Source organism: Gorilla gorilla, chromosome 15 (assembly GCF_029281585.2).
Source record: "Gorilla gorilla gorilla isolate KB3781 chromosome 15, NHGRI_mGorGor1-v2.1_pri, whole genome shotgun sequence".
Classification (NCBI taxonomy): domain Eukaryota; kingdom Metazoa; phylum Chordata; class Mammalia; order Primates; family Hominidae; genus Gorilla; species Gorilla gorilla.
Genome location: NC_073239.2, coordinates 86,299,749 through 86,318,618, shown reverse-complemented (window position 1 = coordinate 86,318,618; position 18,870 = coordinate 86,299,749). Strand labels below are relative to the sequence as shown.

Genomic DNA, 18,870 nt, shown 5'->3' with positions numbered 1-18,870 from the left:
AAGAATCCCCCCTGATCCCCAGCACACAGCCAGGTCAACCCTTATACATTTAGAATGGCTATGAGGTACTTGTAAACTGAGAGTATTCCAGTGGTTGGGGTACTGGCTTGGGAGGCAGAACAGACTCCATGACGCTGACAAAGGATTTGTATTTGAAGTAGAAAGAACTTCTACAACTCAATAATAAAAGACAAACAACCAATTAAAAATGGGTAAAACACTGCACAGACACTTCACAAAAGATGTATGAATGGCTAATAAGCCCATGAAAAGGTGCTCAACATCATTTAGTCATCAGAAAAATGTAAATCAAAACTATGCAAGATACCTTTTCATACCCATTAAAATGGCCAAAATTGAAAAGACTGATAACTTTAAATAATTACAAGATATAGAGCAACTGGAAAACTCACACGTTGCTGGTGGCAGCATAAAATGGTACAACCACTTTGGAAAATTAGCAGTCCCTTATAAAGTTAAACTAGCATTCCCCTTTTTCATTTCCCCAAAAGAAATGAAAACATACGTCCACAAAAAACTTGTACAAGAATATTCATAGAAGCTACATCAAGAATAGCCACAATCTGGATCAGATGTCCATCGACAGGAGAATGGATAAACAAATTGTGGTATATTTAAACAATGGAATACCACTTGGTAATAAAAAGGAATAAACTGCGGCTACATACAGCACATAAATGAATAAATCTCATAAACATTTTCCTGATGTTTGAGTGAAAGAAGCCTTACACAAAGGAGTATATACTGTATGAATAAATGTATATGAAGTTTAAAAACAGGCCAAACTAATCTACAAAGATTGAAATCAGAACAGTGACTGCCTCTGGTGACCAGGGATGAGAGGGTGGCCACACAGTGGGGATTCACTGGAAAGTGGCATCAGGTTACTTTCTAGAATAATAGATATGTTCTAAATCTTGATTGGGATGTTACATTTGTAAACATTTGCTAAAATTCATCAAACTATATTAAGATCTGTACCTTTCATTCTATAAAATTATCTATTTATAAAAAAAATTAATTGGGTAGTAATTTACTCAGCCAGGACTTCTGAAAGGATTCATTTTAGAATATTCAGTTTTAACAAGGCTTCTTTCCTCACGGCAGTTCTCTGAAATCAAGGTCAGAGATCTAATTCGAATACTAAAAGGCCCTTCCAAAAATTTTCCTTAAACAATCTCATCTGCCATTCAGATATTTCTTAAAAATAATTCACCACAATTTTATGTCAATAACATTATGGGGAAACCAGTGGTGTTCACAATTCCGGATCAGCCCACAATTCACTAGGCACTTACCAAGTGCTTCATAATACTCTACCCTGGGGTCACATGAAAAACTACACTGAGATAAGTTTTAAAAGCAGGAAAAGAGTTTGAGACCAGCCTGGCCAGCATGGCGAAAGCCCATCTCTACTAAAAATACAAAAATTAGCCGAGTATGATGGTGCACAACTGTAGTCCCAGCTACTCGGGAGGCTGAGAGAGAATCGCTTGAACCTAGGAGGCGGAGGTTGCAGTGAGCTGAGACTGTGCCACTGCACTCCAGCCTGGGTGACAGAGCGATACCCTCTCTCAAAAAAAAAAAAAAAAAAAAAGAATATGAAATATAAACAGCAAAGAGTTTGGTGCAAGTTTTTAGAAAGGCACAGTGAAGGCTTTTATTAATCTTTAGACCCATGTTTTAAAAATAGGGATATTAGCTACCAAAGTTATCAATTCAAATTAAAGAACTGGGAGAAAATATAAAAAATGATTTTCTCTCAATATATAGATGGAGAATCGAAGGCCAAAGATGAGAAGTGATTTGCCCAAGATCACATGACTAAGCTAGTTAGTGGTTACAGGGATGATTAGATTCGGCATTGCACTTCATGACAATGCTCACTGCATAGCATAATACATACAATCCATTATAAAAAAATTTATCTCCAAAAAAGATGATATTCATGCAACCTTTCAAAATAGTATGAATCAGCAAAATCCCTCAGCAACACTGAGAGAAAAAACAAAATCATAAATAGTTATAATTCTTCTCTATTGACAGTTTCTAATGGTTCATGACAAAATAAAATAAGGACAATACAGTGAGCACATCATAAAGCTTTATTTCTTCAATGTAAAGAACTATTTTTTATTCTGAGATTATATCCTACCTAATTTTGGTTATAACATCCTTTCTTTTAAGAAATGATGGTGACAACAGTTTTTGTTTTTATTTTTAGTGTCCTTACATGGCAAAATTAAAAGGAGGTAATCCTGTATTGATTCTTTGGAATTTTTTTTTTTTTTTTTTGAGACGGAGTCTCGCTCTGTTGCCCAGGCTGGAGTGCAGTGGCATGATCTTGGCTCATTGCAAGCTCCACCTCCCGGGTTCACGCCATTCTCCTGCCTCAGCCTTCCGAGTAGCTGGGACTACACGTGCCTGCCACCATGCCTGGCTTATTTTTTGTATTTTTAGTAGAGACAGGGTTTCACCATGTTAGCCAGGATGGTCTCGATCTCCTGACCTCGTGATCCGCCCGCCTCGGCCTCCCAAAGTGCTGCGATTACAGGCGTGAGCCACCGCGCCCGGCCGATTCTTTGAAATTTTAAATATATGACTGATCTATGAAACCCAAAAGCTGGAAAACCCTGATCTAAGTGCAAACATGAAATTATAATACCATCAAACATTCAGAAACAAAGAATTTGAGTTTGTAGGATGAGACCATCAAGGTAAATCTGAATGAATCATCTAGCTTTGCAGTATTTCCTTCAAAGAAAGGCAGCGTGAGGTAAAACTACTGTATTGTTTTCAGTTCACTTTGAAATTAAGTGCATTTATTTACCAAATGAAGTTAAATATCCACCCAACACTATGTTTACTGTTTGTCCCTGTAACCCCTTCCCCACAAAATTACCAATTCTGTCAGGGCAGAGATCTTTAATTTACTGCTGAATTCTCAATTTATAAGGAAGTATCTGGCACACAGCAGTTTCCCCTAAATATTTATTGAAAGAATGAATTAAATGCCCACCACCATGCAAAGCACTGGGGACTTGGTACCAGCCACTGGGCTCTGATACAAACAATTACACAAATGTAGCGGAACCTCTTTAGAATATTCATGCCAGGAAATAGACCTCATATATTCCTTGTAACTATATCAAGAATTTTCAGTGATTAGTCGATTCAGAATTGATAGTTTCACTCAAGGGGCATGCAAATACATTTATTTATTTATTTATTTATTTTTGAGATGGAGTCTCGCTCTGTCGCCCAGGCTGGAGTGCAGTGGTGTGATCTTGGCTCACTGCAAGCTCCGCCTCCCAGGTTCACGCCATTCTCCTGCCTCAGCCTCCCGAGTAGCTGGGACTATAGGCGCCCACCATCACGCCCGGCTAATTTTTTGTATTTTTAGTAGAGATAGGATTTCACCGTGTTAGCCAGGATGGTCTCGATCTCCTGACCTCGTGATCCACCCGCCTCGGCCTCCCAAAGTGCTGGGATTACAGGTGTGAGTCACTGCGCCCAGCGGGCAAATACATTTAATAAAGGGCCATAGGCTGGGTGTGGTTGCTAATGCCTATAATCCCAACACTATGGGAGGTTGAGGCAGGCAGATCACGAGGTCAAGAGATTGAGATCATCCTAGCCAGCATGGTGAAACCCCATCTCTACTAAAAATACAAAAATGAGCTGGGCATGGTGGCATGTGCCTGTAGTCCCAGCTACTCGGGAGGCTGAGGCAGGAGAATCGCTTGAACCTGGGAGGCAGAGGTTGCAGTGAGCCGAGATCGCGCCACTGCACTCCAGCCTGGTGACAGAGCGAGACTCCATCTCAAAAATACAATACAATACAATACAATACAATACAATACAAGGCCATAATAGAATTTCATATAAATATATTAAGCATCATAACAGAATTTCATAATAAATTTGAAGCAATGCTGTCATTTGTCTTATTAGTGCAAACATCTTCTATGACATATATTTTTCCCAAGCAGCTCAAAACTCCTTAGGAAAGGAGTTTTGTTAGTTATTTATTTACTATTTATTTTTTTGAGACGAAGTCTTGCTCTGTGGCCCAGGCTGGAGTGCAGAGGCACAACTCAGCTTACTGCAGCTACCACCTCCAGGTTCAAGCAATTCTCCTGCCTCAGTCTCCTTAGTAGCTGAGACTACAGGTACATGCCACCACGTCCAGCTAATTTTTTTGTATTTTTAGTAGAGACAGGCTGGTCTTGAACTCCTGACCTTAGGTGATCCGCCTGCCTTGGCCTACCAAAGTGCTGGGATTATAGGCATGAGACACTGCACCCAGCCTGTTTTTTTGTTTTTTTTTTTTTTTTGAGACAGCTCTGTCACCCAATCTGGAGTGCAGTGGCACCATCACAGCTCACTGCAACCTCAAACTCCTGGGCTCAAGTGATCCTCCCACTCTAGCTTCCTGAGAAGCTAAAGCCACTAGTGTGCACCACCATGCCCAGCTAATTTTTAAATTTTTTTTGTAGACGTGGGGTCTCCCTGTGTTGCTCAGGCCGGTCTCAAATTCCTGGACTCAAGTGATCCTCCCACCTCAGCCTCCCAAAGTGCTGGGATTACAGGCCACTGTGCCCAGCCTCAGTCCTTGTTTTAATCTTCAGCAAAGCAATGTAAAGATTGTCCTACAAAATTTTTATCAGCTTGATAAATGTCTATGAGCCTTTTCATGGCAACCAATATTACAGAAACAACACTTTTGATGAAAAGAACCAGCAGTCCAAAAAATAAGCATTACTGCCAATTGCACTTTCTATTTTAATTTGAAAAAAAATTCTTTACCTGATCATTTTAGACTCAATCTGATTTATTTTAAGTGCTAGAATTGTGGCTTCATGTATTTGTATGGCTGTATTCTTTCACACAACTTGGGATTCAGTCTCAAGTTGTGTTTATATTAAAGTTAACAAAATGCTGACAGGTTCTCTCTTTTGCTTATGGTAAATCACTAAAAAGTTTATTTAAATGGAGAACTACAAATTCCAACTGTCATTCAAGATGAAAAGACAGTTCCCAAACCAACAGTTTCTGTCAGTGAAATGAAGTATTTGCTCAGGAGAGGCATGAACTGTGCAATGCCATTGGTTTTATGTTATCTCATTTTAGAAGTTCACAGTTGCAGCCTGACTAAACCAAAGGATCTGCTAGATATATTAATTAAAACAACAGCTTGCACCCTATGCCGTTAACCATCAGCACAAGCTTTGAAGTCAGTTTAATATTTCTTGGCAGACACCAAGGTAATTAAATGGTCTTTCTTTCCCTGCTCACAGAAACAGTCAACAAATTGGTTCACCTAAAGACAAGCCAACAATTTTTAAAGTTTTTTTTTTTTTTTTTTTTTTTTTTTGAGATGGAATCTCACTCTATGACCCAGGCTGGAATGCAGTGGTGTGAACCTGGCTTACTGCGACCTCTACCTTCCAGGTTCAAGCGATTCTCCTGTCTCAGCCTCCTGAGTAGCTGGGATTACAGGCATGTGCCATCATGCCCAGCTAATTTTTGTATTTTTAGTAGAGATAGGGTTTCACCATGTTGACCAGGCAGGTCTCGAACTCCTGACCTCAAGTGATCCACCAGCTTTGGCCTCCCAAAGTACTGGGATTACAGGCATGAGCCACCGCATCCAGTCTTTAAAAGCTTTTGATACGGAAAACATTTTATCTCAATCTTCCTTGTGCCATGCCCATTTTAGTAGTCAAAGTATCAGCTACAGCTTCCTAAAAAAAAAAAAATCAAAGGTACATCTCTTGTCATAAGATTGATCCCTTCAAAGTTTTAGGCACTGAAGAGATAAAATATCACAGGCTATGAAGTAACTCTTGTTCAGGCAACAAAGTTTTTCCCCATATTCTTACAAACAAACCTGCTTCAAGAAAGAGATATTTCTTAATGTCAATTTAGCCACTACATTATCTGCTGCTAAGTGTTAGTAACAGATAATAAAGAAAACTCAGATCTAATTTGGTTCTTCAAGTCCTTACAGCTGAAACAAGATGCCCAAAAGCTTCCTGGCTCTAAGGAGCAGTTGTGTGAAACAGGACAAGTCTTTAACCTTCCTGGGCTTCATGGCCTCCTCTGTAAGAAGGGGCTACTGCTACTAGTATTATTATTGTGTAGGAGCAGGATATTAGTGCACTTAGCAGAGTAGGTGTTGTTATTACTTGTCTTCAGCATCATCGGTAGCATGCAAAAAAAAGCTTCTAAGCACTTCCACTGCAAGAATAATGAAAGTTCCAGTGAACGAAGTTACAATTCTGCCATGTTGCCGGGGGCGTATAAGCTTCCTATTTCCTAACTCATTTGACATCAAGGTTGCTTAACACCTTCTAAGGCAGTAATAACAAGCAAGTACTTTATTAATGCCATTTCCTCCAATCTTGGAAAATAAGATTAATTTATTTTTCTTTTTGCATAAAATTCCTTTCTAAACATAAAAGAAATAAATATAAATCCCGTAAGATCGTTTGATGTAACTACAAAGCCAAAACAAACAAAAATCCATTGAAAAATAACCTGGAAAAGCATTGCCAATAAATATATCATTGATACATAAGAGTTCAACTGAACTGAGCAGACTAAAATAGTAAATATACCTTTTCCTCTATGAAATTGGTACAGTTTTAAAAATGAATAATGATAATGTTTGTGAGAATATAGCGTTATTTGCATTTGTTGTAAAAATGCATTTTAAAAAACTGGTAATATAGATTGAGAACCTTCTGAAGAACATTCATGTCCTTTAGCCCCATCATTCTATCCCTGAAAAAAATAATCTGAAATACACTCAATGCTTGAGACAAGAAAATATTCATGCAACACTATTATCATGACAAAAATGTAAAAACATATTAAATGCATATTAAGAATTTCTGTACATAATTGAATGTAATGAGGACATTTTTTAAAACGCCCAAGGCAGGGCACAGTGTCCCCTACTGGCAATCCCAGCACTTTGGGAGGCCAAGACAAGACGATTGATTACTTGAGCCCAGGAGTTTGAGACCAGCCTGGGCAACATAGTGAGACCTTGCCTCTAAAAAAATACAAAAATTAGCTGGGCCTGGTGGCACATGCCTGAGTCCCAGCTACTAGGGAGGCTGAGGTAGAAGGATCGCTTGGGCCCAGGGTGCGGAGGCTACAGTGAGCCAAAACAAACATGCTACTGCACTCTAGCCTGGGTAAGAAAGTGAGACCTTGCCTTAACAACAACAACAACAAATAACTAGAACAAGTTTTTAAGAATAAAGGAAAATGCTTATGATATACTACCAGGTTATAAAAGGGAGAATGTAAATTGTACATATCAACCATAATTAACTATGTTAAAAATGCAAACAAATAAAAAAAAGAAACAAAAATGTTATTAGTGATTCTAATTCAACAGTAGGATAATACTTTTATTTTCCTTTTATACGTTACCATATTTTCCAAATTTTCCACAGCATCTTTTAAAAAATTGTTAATTTAATTAAAGGCTATATAAATAGGGGATTTGTACTTACTAAACTTGAAGCCCAGTTTCCTTATCTACGAGCAGGACAAGAATTCTTCCCTTTCAAGGTTACTGTTAAAATCAACGTAGAACCTGACATATCAGTTGACATGTAGTCATTAATTATTATACTATAGTCAGATTAGAGAATATAGTGTCTTTAATGTGAACATAGAGATGTTTTCCCCTCTACTAAGTGATTCTAAACAACTGCACTTTGACGTTGTGTAATAATTCAAAATGTTTTTCTGTCTCTCCCACCCCCACTGCCATGCTGTAACTTACTTCCTCTACTTGCTTGCCCACCCCTTCTATATGCAGAGGGCTTAGAAATCAGGCAGTCTAGAGGCTTGTAGACTCACAAACATGGATTGTTTGGCCCACGCACTGATGCAATATTTGAATAAGTAGCCAAAGGATAAAATTCAGGAGACTTCATATAAAAATCCAGATTTCTAGCTTTGGAAAAATAGGAAGATTTGGTGTCATCAAATGATATGTGCCCTTTAGATGCCCACAGTTCTCACTTCTCCCTAATGACTCCCAGGCACTGACACTGAAGGTCAGCTGCCATATATCATGACACTGGGGCTGTCTTATTTTACTCCAGGCTTAATTCTCTGTTCAGCCTTATTTGATTTTATGATCCATTACCTACCTCTATCAGTCAGGGTCCTTTCATGAAAGAGAAAGCATAAAGTAATTTGAAGAGAGAAAGTTTAACATAAAGAATACCTACAAAAGGGGGCTGGGCGCGGTGGCTCATACCTGTAATCCCAGCACTTCCGGAGGCCAAGGTGGGCTGATCAACTGAGGTCAGGAGTTTGAGACCAGCCTGGCCAACATGGCAAAACCCTGTCTCTACCAAAAATACAAAAATTAGCTGGGCGTGTTGGTAGGCAGCCGTAATCTCAGCTACTTGGGAGGCTGAGGCAGGAGAATCGCTTGAACCCAAAGAGAGAGGTTGTGGTGAGCCAAGATCATACCACCGCACTCCAGCCTGGGCAACAGAGCAAGACTCCATCTCAAAATAAGAAAGAAAGAAAAAAGGAATACCTATAAAAGCATAAAAGGGGACTAGAATGATGAGGAATTGACTAAGAGAGAACTGTAAAGAATATAATAGCAGGGCCGGGCGCGGTGGCTCATGCCTGTAATCCCAGCACTTTGGGAGGCCGGATTCACCTGAGGTCGGGAGTTCAAGACTAGCCTGACCAACACGGAAAAACCCTGTCTCTACTAAAACTACAAAACTAGCCAGGCATGGTGGCAGGCGCCTGTAATCCCAGCTACTTGGGAGGCTGAGGCAGGAGAATCGCTTGAACCTGGGAGGCGAAAGTTGCAGTGGGCCGAGATCGCACCATTGCACTTCAGCCTGGGCAACAAGAGCAAAACTCCATCTCCAGAAAAAAAAAAAAAAAAAAAAAGAATATAATAGCAGATATAAGGCGCAGCTACTATCCTAGCACTAAGATAAGAGTGCTCAAAGAAGAGGCCCCACAAAGGCTGAGATCCAAACTCTGTTGAAGAGGGGATGGCTGGGGCTTGGCGAATGGCAGAGAAGTTTCTATAGTGCCATGCTGGTGGAACTTGCTGGAAATCTGTACTGTAGGTTTTGGGGAAAGTGGCTCACTGGCAAGACTACAAAACCACCCAAGGGGGTGCCAGGGGAAACTACTGACTGCTGGGTGCGTGAGCAACTGTGTGTGCAGCAGGAGGCTAGGGCTGGAGAAGCCATTGGTGTTGCAGGAGCTGGGTCTCAGGGAAGTCTGGCTAGAAGCTGGAAAAGCCACAGCCACATGTGCTGCAGGAACCTGTGCTGAAGAAGCTGGGTGCATTGCAGGAACTGGACACCGGGCAGGCTGCCTGTGCTACAGAAATTGGTGCCGGGCAAGCATGCCAGAACCAAGAAGGAAAACCGCTTCCACTTACAATTTCTCTCCAGTACCCCTTGCAGACAAAGCATAACATTGTGCCAGCTGGTAGAGGAAAAATATTTACGGGGCTCAGATGCATTTTTGCAGAATAGTCAATGAAGAGTGAATTTAAAGCTGAGAGGAAATAAATTGATAACTGGCTCACTAGCCTACCAGAATTACATAAAAAAGATACACAGGAGCCAAATGAGAACCAGGAACAGTATAAAGCAAACAAAATGCTTGTTCTTCAGGCTATTTGGCTAATAAGAGACTTTGCTGGTCCTTTAGATTAATGTGGCTTCTGGACGGCCAAGTTCTACACAAGGGAGGTGCTACTAAAATTCTTCTCCTTCATCATAATTATAATAACATTTATTAAGTACTTATTATGCCAGGCATGTTCTATTATAGTCACTTTACATATATTAGCTCACTCATCCTCAAAACAATCTTATGAGGTAGATACTTCTATTATCTCCACCTTAGAGACAAGGAAATAGAGACATAGAAAGTTCCATTTGCCTAGGTTTACACAGCCAGTAACGGCAGAGCCATGATCTGAACCTATATGTAGTCTAGCTCCAGAATATATAATCTTTTTTTGTTGTTTTTTTTTTGAGACAGAGTCTCGCTCTGTCACCCAGACTGGAGTGCAGTGGCGCAATCTTGGCTCACTGCAACCTCCGCCTCCTGGGTTCAAGTGATCCTCCTTCTCCTGCCTCAGCCTCCCGAGTAGCTGGGACTACAGATGCGCACCACCATGCCCAGCTAATTTTTGTATTTTTAGTAGAGATGGGGTTTCACCATGTTAGCCAGGATGGTCTTGATCTCCTGACCTCATGATCCACCCACCTCGGCCTCCCAAAGTGCTGGGATTACAGGCGTGACCCACCGTCCCTGGCCCAGAATATATAATCTTAAACACTATGCTAAATTGCTTCTCTACAAGACATATTTAATTGTTCAGTGTTTGGCTTTTAGGATCTATCTTCTTTCCCCAATTTGTCTCTGTCAAATGCATAAAGAACTAATGAAAGGAGTATACAACAAGGTGTAGGAGCTAGGGTACAATGTTTCGGTTAATAGAAAATTAACCTCAGGCTGGGCTTGGTGGCTCACATCTGTAATCCCAGCACTTTGGGAGGCCGAGGCAGGTGGATCACCTGAGGTCAGGAGTTTGAGACCAGCCTGACCAACATGGTGAAACCGTCTCTACTAAAAACACAAAAATTAGCTGGGTGTGGTAGCAGGTGCCACCCAGCTACTTGGGAGGCTGAGGCAGGAAAATCTCTTGAACCTGAGAGGAGGAGGTTGCAGTGAGCCGAGATCGTGCCATTGCACTCCAGCCTGGGCAACAACAGCAAAATTCTGTCTCAAAATTAAAAAAAAAAAAAGAAAGAAAGAAAATTGGCCGGGCGCAGTGGCTCACGCCTGTAATCCCAGCACTCTGGGAGGCCAAGGCAGGCAGACCACCTGAGGTAAGGAGTTTGAGACCAGCCTGACCAACATGGAGAAACCCTGTCTCTACTAAAAATACAAAATTAGTGGGGCGTGGTGGTGCATGCCTGTAATCCCAGCTACTTGGGAGGCTGAGGCAGGAGAATCACTTGAACCTGGGAGGCGGAGGTTATGGTGAGTCAAGATCATGCCATTGCAGTCCACCCTGGGCAACAAGAGTGAAACTTGGAAGGCAGGAAAGAAGAAAGGAAGGAAGGAAGGAAGGAAGGAAGGAAGGAAGGAAGGAAGGAAGGGAAGAAAGGGAAGGAAGGGAAAGAAAGAAAGGAAAGAAAGGAAGGAAGGTAATTAACCTCAGATAAATACAGGGTTTGCAATAGATAGTTTGATGTAATTATCTATTAGTTACCCTCAAGACCTTTTCATTTAAAAATGAATTTCCATATAAGAATTTCCAGGGCTGGGTGTGGTGGCTCATGCCTGTAATCCCAGAACTTTGGGAGGCCGAGGCAGGCAGATCTCAAGGCCAGGAGATCCAGATCATCCTGGCTAACACGGTGAAACCTTGTCTCTACTAAAAATACAAAAAATTAGCCGGTTATGGTGGCACGCACCTGTAATCCCATCTACTGGGGAGGCTGAGGCAGGAGAATTGCTTGAACCTGGGAAGGGGAGGTTGCAGTAAGCTGATATCGCGCCACTGCACTCCAGCCTGGGCGACAGAGCAAGACTCCATCTCAGAAAAAAAAAAAACAAAGAATTTCCAGTCTAACTAATATTTATTTCCATTTTATTTCAACAAGTTAAAAACTGAATATTAGTATTCAAGGAAGACTGAGATTTCTGTAATTTCATTATAGGTTTTAAGAAATACCAGTACTCATACTTAGTACTACTACTTTTTTTTTTTTTTAAGACAGTCTCGCTCTGTTGCCCAGGCTGAATTGCCATGGTACAATCTCAGCACACTGCAATCTCCGCCTCCAAGGTTCAAGCAATTCTCCTGCCTCAGCCTCCCGAGTAGCTGGGATTACAGGCGTGAGCCACTGCGCTCAGCCCAGTCTGGAATTCCATACTGAGCTGAAGGGGATCTTGTCATTCAACAAAAGTCTCATCACTAAATTCTTTAATTAGAGGAGAGGTTAAGACTATCATATACAGAAACATTCTGAATCCATTTCACGTCATCTTCTCTTGAAAAGAATGTCACTTCTTGAACAGCACAATTTACGACTGACTAACCTGTGAGGATGTCAAGTGTGAAATTCATCTTGGATAGTTCACAATACGAACTACTTCAGATTCCAAATTGGCAGGTGTTAATTTAAAGGGCATCTAAGACATATTAACTTATTTCTTATAGGTTTCAATGGTATTTGGAGACTGTTTACCTCTGGAGTTTCAAGTTCTACTCCACTGACTAGGCAGAAAGCATGAGATATACTGTGGAAGGTATGAAAGATATTCCTAATTTGGGGAGCTAAAGGCATCAATTTAGGTAGATCCTATTTTCATTCCTCCTTTACACAGCATTCATTAGGAAAGGCAACATTTAGTAGTCAAGTGATTGATTTGGCAACAGGAATCAAAATGACTTAGTTCCAAATCACACCTCTACCACAGTCTGTGACCTCTTCAAGCCTGAGTTTGCTCATTTGTAAAGTGAGGTTTAACAGTATCTCATAGTCTTGGTCCTGAGGATTAATAAGATAGTGCATATCATTGCCTGGTATACAGAAAGAGCTCAATAAACATTATTAATATTATTATGCAGATAAGTCTTAATTATGTTTATCAATATAGTATCCTGGAGAAAACAAAGTTTTTCAGGAAAATAATACTGAATCATATTGCAACTGGATTTTATTTGATCCAAACTTAGTTTTATCAAGGATCCTTATGAAACAATAATCTGTAGTTCAATCTGAGAAAAGACAAGCTGATGATTTCTTTCCAGATATGGATAAATTTACTGAGATTGCAAAGTTTAAAATTTTATAATTTACGTTCATTCATCTGAGACAGGGTCTCACTTGTTGCCCAGGTTGGTCTCAAACTCCTGGCCTCAAGCAAACTTTCAGCTTCAGCCTCCTAAAGCACTGGGATTACAGGTATAAGCCACCATGCCCGGCTCAAATCTTAGAATTTACAAATGAAATTCCAAACAGGTATAAAATCTCTCGTATTACCATAAGAGGGTAAGAGCAATGTACCAGACAATATAAAAGTCCTTAAAAATGTAACATTGTTAAATCTACTTCAAAGAGAACCTATTGCAGAGGCAGAAGCATACTGAATAAATTTGTTCAGACACAATAAACCTTTGATCTGCGGGTAACTCAAACCCCTAAAGATACTTATTATGAATGAGTCAGTTATTATAATCAGACACTGATATGGTTTGGTTGTGTCCCCACCCAAATCTCATCTTGAGTTGTAGTTCCCATGTGAGGGACCTGGTGGGAGGTCATGCTGTTCTTGTGATAGTGAGTTCTTGCTGTTCTTGTGACAGTGAGTTCTCACGAGATCTGATGGTTTTATAAGGGGCTTTCCCCCTTTTGCTCAGCACTTCTCCATCCTGCCGCCCCATGAAGAAGGATGTGTTTGCCTCCTCTTCTGCCATGATTGTACGTTTCCTTAGGCCTCCCCAGCTATGCTGAATCGTGAGTCAATCAAACCTCTTTCGTTTATAAATTACCCAGTCTCAGAAATGTCTTTATTGGCAGTGTAAGAATGGACTAATACAGACACAAAACTTTAAAACATGAAAGAACAAAACAAAGCTTAAAATGAGAGTAAGCATAATGAAGAAAAGAGAGTTAAATACTAAGAAAAATAGTACAAAGCAGGGAGGGTAGAGGAAAAGCCCTGGCCTCTCCAAATAGAATGGTAAATAGTAATGCAAACCAAACCCCAAAACAAGACTTTTGGATTCCAAACAAATTGCCAAGAAGTTTCCATGACTGGGAAGGGGAGGAGGGGGAGGAGGTTCCCATTATTAAGTCTGTTTCCAAATAAAAGGTTTAACAATTATAAATTAGAACAAAGTTATAAAAACGAAAATCTTTAAAAGTTTTTCTAATCAGTATTGAGAATCTGCCTCAATATTTTTGAAAGTTTTTATTATGTTCTAGACATAGTGTTAAGCCTGTGCTTATATTATTTCAACCTCACAACAATCCTAGAAGGTCATTTAAGAGAAGAGATTTGGATTTTAATAGCTTGTTCAAGTAGTAACGCTGACTTTCAATGATACTGTCTCAGACAGTCCCTTTTGAAATCAGTGCATTATTAATCATATTCATCTTTAAAATCATCCTAAGAATAGCACTACTTTCATCTGCCAACTTACGGATTTATGCTGTTGGTTATTTTAGGGAGTAGGTCTCCTTATGTTGCCAGTGGCTATTCACAGGCACACTCATAGCTCACTGCAAACCCTGAACTCCTGGGCTCAAGTGATCCTCCCACATCAGCATTTGGAGTAGCTGGGACTAACCAGTGTGCGCCACTACACCCAGTTTTGCTGTTTCTGTTTGTTTGTTTTTTGTTTTTTTGAGAGGGAGTTTTGCTCTTGCTGCCCAGGCTGGAGTGCAATGGCACAATGTTGGTTCACTGCAACCTCCGCCTCCCAGGTTCAAGCGATTCTCCTGCCTCAGCCCCCTAAGTAGCTGGGATTACAGGCACGCGCCACCACGCCCAAATAATTTTGTATTTTCAGTAGACACAGGGTTTCTCCGTGTTGGTCAGGGTGGTCTTGAACTCCCGACCTCAGATGATTCGCCTGCCTTGGCCTCCCAAAGTGCTGGGATTACAGGCGTGAACCACCACGCCTGGCCTGCTTTGCTGTTTTAATACATGAAAAATGTGGCATTATAACTCAAACTGGTGTGCAATAACAAAAGTATGGAAACTGAGATAAAGCCTTCAGAAATTTTTAGAGCAATATGATTATTACAATTATAGTAGTAATTTTTTATCTGTTGAATTTAACAATACATTTGGGCTTGTATTTTCTATGTCTTTTTTTCACTTCATTTTCCTACTATTTCATTTTTATAAGTGTATTGGTATGGATTGAAATAAATATTAAAAACAAAAACTGATCCTTTACCAGGCAGTTTGAGGAATATTGCTGTAGAGCTCTGAGCCAAAAACAGCTTGCTCTCTGTTACCAGCTCTGTGACAAAGAGGAGACATACTCAGGTGAGTAACAACCCTCAGATAATCAATCTGAAATCCCACTTGAGCCATCTGTTTTTGTATCATAGCTCCATTTATCAACTGCAGCAGCACTGAGTTTATACTAGGTAATATAGGCTCTCAACCTACTTATGTAACATTGTTATTTAGAGCCAAAGAAAACTACTCATTGGCAATTCAATCGAAAAAACATAAGACAGTGTTAACTATAAACCAACGGGTCTCGCTCCCTTACCAAACAGGGCTTCCTTTGTGTAAAGCATGCTTTGGCCTCCTTTATTTATTTATTTATTTTTATTTTTTTCTGAGACAAAGTTTTGCTCTTGTTCCCCAGGCTGGAGTGCAATGGTGGGACTCGGCTCACTGCAACCTCCGCCTCCTGGGTTCAAGCAGTTCTCCTGTCTCAGCCTCCTGAGTAGCTGGGATTACAGGCGCGTGCCAACACGCCCAGCTAATTTTTGTATTTTTAGTAGAGATGGGGTTTCGCCATGTTGGCCAGGCTGGTCTTGAACTCGTGACCTCAGGTGATCCGCCCACCTCAGCCTCCCAAAGTGCTGGGATTACAGGCGTGAGCCACTTAGTGCATGGCTGGCCTCCTTTAAAAGTTAAAAGTGTTTCTCTTTCCTGTATCCTGAAAAAATTTACATCCTGATTATCATAGTTACTTATAATTGCATTTGAGAATCGGATTTTTTTTCCTTTGTTTTATAAATTTTTAAGGCATGAAAGTACAGTTGCCAGGTCAAAGGGCAAGGAAGAAGGCCACAAAAGTATCAAGAAAGGTAGTTTTGGGGTGAGGAGAAACTGACAGAGAAATCAATGTCACATAAACCTCTTGGTGGTCACATCTGGCAGGCAGACCCCACCACTACTGCAATTTCAGACTACCTAACTTTAACTCGTTTTTAAATACTAATCTTGCCATAATTGATCATCTGACTTTTATTCCTGTTCTGAGAAATTTTTAGAAAAAGTATTGAATGAGAAAGCAGCAGCAAGATTAAAAACATGAATAAAAAGCATATCTTTTCATGTAAATCAAGCTTGTCCAACTCATGGCTTGTGGGCCGCATGCAACCCAGGAGCACTTTGAATGAAGCCTTACACAAATTCATAAACTTTCTTAAAACATTATGAGGTTTTTTTGCATTTTTTTTTTTTTTTTTTAGCTCATCACCTATCTTAGTGTTAGTGTATTTTATGTGTGGCTTGAGATAATTCTTCTGATGTGGCCCAGGGAAGCCAAAAGATTGGACACCCCTGATGTAAACGAAAGTGAACTGTAAAACAATAACACTAGTCTCTAAGAAAGCCAGACTTCCTTAAAAAGGCAAGTCATTTATCCAGTGTAGGAGTTTGGGGAATTATTTTCTAAGGAAAGAAATGGTGCTTTCCAGTCCCCCGTGATGAAATTTATTTTTACAAATTTACCATCTCACTAGTTTCATTACAACATTGGTCCATAATAATGGCATAATTTACCTAGAAAATATGTTTAGTTCCTAGGAGATAGAAATCCTAGTTGAATTCTAGGATGTCTTTAAGTTATATATAACTTTCATTTTTTATTCTAATAGCTCAAAATGCATTGCATCTACTCTAATAATAAACAGATATTATGAATGCTGATTTTAGCATTTTAAGACCTACAGCTGGAAAAGACCACCTGACCATCAATTTAAGAAAGCCACAAATGACATGACATACTAATTATCTGTATTAATGGCCCAGTTATTAACACCACTCCTGTAAACATTTCCTTCTAGTGAAAAAGGAAATAGTATATATCTGCATATTGCAATAATCATTCAAGGTAGTTTGAAAAAATACTGGAATTGGTAAAGTTAAAGGCATTTTATAGAAATAAAAAGTTTTACTGGTTGCTTATCAGAATTAATTATGATTATTCATAAATGTTACTTCAATATGTTTAAAAATATACAAACCAACCCAAGTCTCACACATGTCAGCCCTACTAATGTCAATTCAATTCTAATATAGTTATAAGAAAATATGGTTATGTCAAAGGAAACACAGCAGGTTCACAAAGTACTGGGCAGGCAGGTAACCCAAATAAGTGAAACAGGCTTCAAGGGCAAGGAGGATTGTGCCTAACAGCTGCTACTCAGCCCGACCCAACCTTTGCCTTGAGGAAATACTGGTAAAGAACAACAATAATAAACTTCTGCTAATGGAACAGTCTGCAGGCTGGATTTGGCACACAGGCTACCATGTATATGTACCATGTACCTTTGCCGAAATGCTTAGTGGCTACGAACTAGTCTGAGTCAGAAAAGCTAGACTGAAAAAATACCTCTCTTCTGATTCTAACAAACTTCATGAACCTATCCAGTCTCCGTTTCCTCATCTATATGTCACTGATTTTTCTTTTCTTTTTTTTTTTTAAGAGAAAGAGTCTCAATGTTGCCCAGGCCAAGTCCTGGGTTCAAGCAATCCTCCTACCTTATCCTCTTGAGTAGCTAGGACTACAGGCGCGCCCCACCACACCCAGCTTGAGTTTTTTAAGTGAAGTTAGGTAATGCACGTAATTTTTTAAAATGCTATCATTAGATGCTGAGGGGTACAGATTAAAAAGGAAACAGAAAAAGAACAGCAACAATTTAAGCATCTGTTCCATCTGGCTATGGGCTTTACTTTTCCTCAAACTGACAACACCTTGTCCCACCTTCTTTCCCACCCACAGGCTATTTTCACCTGTAATGTCTCCTCTTCCTCAGGTTTCTTCAAGGTGTACTTAATATTTCATTTATACCTTTTCTTTCTACTTCAGGCCTCCTTTGAAAGTACTTTCAGGAATGGCATTGAAACTAGGGCCTATTTTACTGCTGAACTCTAGGACAAACTCATGAAATCTTGTTCCCTCTGAATGTAGTAGTTTTCCCCCCCTAAATCTTTGAACGCTGTGCACTTCGTGAATTCCTTATGCCTACCTAAAGGACCTATCAGCATGTTCACTGAACAGTGCTTTCATCTATCCCTCTTCCCGGGACCCTCGCTTAACGTCTGTTCAAGGTGCCAATCAAATTAACGAAAATGTCAAAACGTATTAACCAAAAATTCATTGCTAAGCAAATAGATTTGAAACAACTTCAGAATATCAATTCCAAGGCTCCCCTTCTTTAAAAGGAAATGTGAGTTAAAAACAATCTATTTTAGTTTTTTCTTACATTCATTCTAGTACAGGCATCCAAAAAACAAAACAAAACAGCTTTCCTCAGAAAGGTGTGTTTGACTTTCTCAAAAAGAAGTTATCATATTGATTTCAGTTCATGTAGAAAAATAACATTCTCCATTTCTTTTTTTTTTTTTCTTTTTTGGAGACAGGATCTCACTCTGCTGTCCAGGCTGCAGTGCAGTGGCCCAAACACGGCTCACTGCAGCCTCAACCACTTGGGGTCAAGCGATCCTCCTGCCTCAGCCTCATTTGTAGGGACAAGGTCTCGCCACGTTGCCCAGGCTGGTCTAGAACTCCTGGGCCCAAGCGATCCTTCCACCTCAGCCTCCCAAAGTGCTGAGATTACAGGCGTGAGCCACCGCGCCCAGCCCTCCATTTATTTTCTTGATAACAATCTGGAATCTTGATTTCATGAAACCTCTGAGAATCAAAAGAAATGTTATGGTGCCTCTCTCCAGGTAAATGCACAGAACCTCAAATTTTTGTAAGCAATTCTAGGGGATTCAGAATACTCTAGGATCTTCCGTGGAATATCTATCCACCCCAGGTTAAGA

The 18,870-nt window shown here is 40.1% G+C and overlaps 1 protein-coding gene across 4 annotated transcripts in view; it reads right to left on the bottom strand.

Moving 5' to 3' along the window:
* SLC39A9 (solute carrier family 39 member 9) overlaps positions 1-18,870 on the bottom strand; it is a 67,527-nt gene that overhangs the window by 47,141 nt on the left and 1,516 nt on the right. The window lies entirely within an intron of this gene.